The 2,325-nt window shown below is 47.6% G+C and overlaps 1 non-coding gene across 1 annotated transcript; it reads left to right on the top strand.

The window, feature by feature from the left end:
- The first annotated feature begins 1,530 nt into the window (after positions 1 to 1,530).
- LOC119474213 lies at positions 1,531 to 1,688 on the top strand. Its single transcript, XR_005203497.1, has one exon. It is a non-coding gene; the product is annotated as a U1 spliceosomal RNA (small nuclear RNA).
- The last annotated feature ends 637 nt before the right edge of the window (positions 1,689 to 2,325 follow it).

The following is a 2,325-nucleotide window of genomic DNA, read 5'->3' as shown; positions in this document are numbered from 1 at the left end:
CCTTCAAAACAACCCTCAAAGCCTGTGAATCCCCTCCAGTGTGCTCATTATGCGGTTAGCTCTGCTCTCGGCTGCAGAGGCCGCTCAGTTTGCATTCCTAGATGCCCCGCTCAGGGGTGGGCATGCTTCGGTGGGTTTTGAGTGGTGAGAAGTGCTTTTCTCAGAGGCTGCATTCCACATGAGGCCTAATAAACGATAGAATGCATCTGCGATTAGTGGCATCTCTGCTTGCAGACTTAATGTGCCGAAGGCTGCTTGTTGATTTTCTTGCACCGTTCAAAGGGATGCCACAAGCTCTTTAGGTCAGACCTTGGCTTAGCGAGCCCCGCTCTTCCTTTTTGTCCCATGAAGAGGACAATGCAGTAATGTGAAAGAGCCCAGTGGGTGGAGCTACATCTATCACACAGCAAATCTGAAAAGGTTTCCAGTCAAGGTCAAATTCTTCTTCTTCTTTTTCTTTTTTTGAGACGGAGTCTCACTCTGTCGCCAGGTGCCAGGCTGGAGAGCAGTGGTGCGATCTCGGCTCACTGCAACCTCCGCCTCCCAGGGTCAAGCAATTCTCCTGCCTCAGCCTCCGGAGTAGCTGGGACTACAGGCGCGAGCCACCATGCCCAGCTAGTTTTTGTATTTTACTGCAGATGGGGTTTCACCTTCTTGGCCAGGATGGTCTGGATCTCTTGACCTCATGATCCGCCTGCCTCTGCCTCCCAAAGTGCTGGGATTACAGCACTTTGGCGTGAGCCACTGTGCCCGGCCTAAAATCAAATTATTAAAAGATTTGAGCAGGTCAGGTGCCTGCCACCAGGCCCGGGTTAATTGTTGTGTGTGTTTTTTTTTTTTTTTTTTTGAGACAGGGTCTCACTTTGTCGCCCAGGCTGGAGTGCAGTGGCTCAATCTCAGCTCACTGCAACCTCTGCCCCTCAGGTCCGGGTTCAAGCAAATCTCCTGCCTCAGCTGCCTGAGTAGCTGGGATTATAGGCATGCACCACCATGCCCAGCTAATTTTTGTATTTTTAGTAGTGATGGGTTTTCACCATGTTGGCCTGGCTGGTCTTGAACTCCTGATCTCGTGATCTGCCCACCTCGGCCTGCCAAAGTGCCATGTTGGCCAAGCTGGTCTTGAACTCTTGACCTCAAGTGATCAGCTCGCCTCGGCCTCCCAAAGTGTTGGGATTACAGGCGTGAACCACCGTGCCAGGCCCTGAATTTGCAGAGTTCTGACAAATGAAGTTTTGTTCTTCCACTGTGCCCTGTAATTTGGTAATTCTGTAATTCGGTTCAGATGCACATGCTGCTGAGTCAGGTTGGGGTCTCTACTATTGCTCTCCCTCTCCAGTCACCCCCCAACCCCGGTTGTGGAAGAGTAGGGAAGGCCCTGGACTTGGGATCTGGTATAGGAGGGTCTGGCATCAAACCCTGGTTCTGAAGCTTTACTGGCCAAGTGTTCAAGTGATCTTTCATTCACCAAGCACTTGCTGAGTGTCAGCACTGGGTTGGAGATGCTGGAAAGACGAAGATAAATAAGACATCATACTTACCTGGCAGGGGAGATACCATGATCACGAAGGTGGTTTTCCCAGGGTTATCCATTGCACTCTGGATGTGCTGACCCCTGCAATTTCCCCAAATGTGGGAAAGTCGACTGCATAATTTATGATAGTGGGGTACTGCATTTGTGCTTTTCCCTGAATGAAAAAACCCAAAAAACAAAAAAAACCCACATAATTTCCTCCCTTCCTCGCTTTCTTTTCTCTTTTCTTTTTGTTCTTTCTCTCCCTCTTTCTTTCTTTTACTGAGAGTTTTTTTAACTATATTAATCAGAAAAATGTAAAGTATTTAGAATAATAAAATGGACACCCCTGATAAGAACCATCCAGTTTAAAAAATAAAGCTAGAAAGACTTAAAAAATTTTTAGAGACAGAGTCTCACTCTGTTGCCCAGGCTGGAGTGAAGTGGCTTGATCACAGCTCAGTGCAGCCTCCAACCCCTGGGCTTAAGCAGTCCTCCAGCGTCAGCCTCCAGAGCAGCTAGCGCTACAGGTACACACTCCCAAACCTGGTTAATTTTTAAATTTTTTGTAGAGATGAGGTGTCACTATGTTGTCCAGGCTGGAGTCAAACTCCTGACCTCAAGTGATCCTCCTACTTCATCCTCCCAAAATGGCTAGGATTATAGAGAAGAATCACCACTCCCAGCCTAGAAAAACTTCTGAAACTTTTTCCTTGGTGCATATCCCAGTTCCTTCTCTCCCACTGAAAGAAAACCTCTGTTGTGCCTTCAGCGTTTATCACCCCTCTGCAATTTTTTTTTTTTTTTTTTTTTTT

The sequence above is a fragment of the Cebus imitator genome, unplaced genomic scaffold (genome assembly GCF_001604975.1).
Source record: "Cebus imitator isolate Cc_AM_T3 unplaced genomic scaffold, Cebus_imitator-1.0 Scaffold217, whole genome shotgun sequence".
NCBI lineage: Eukaryota > Metazoa > Chordata > Mammalia > Primates > Cebidae > Cebus > Cebus imitator.
This window is presented reverse-complemented; position numbering and strand designations above follow the sequence as displayed.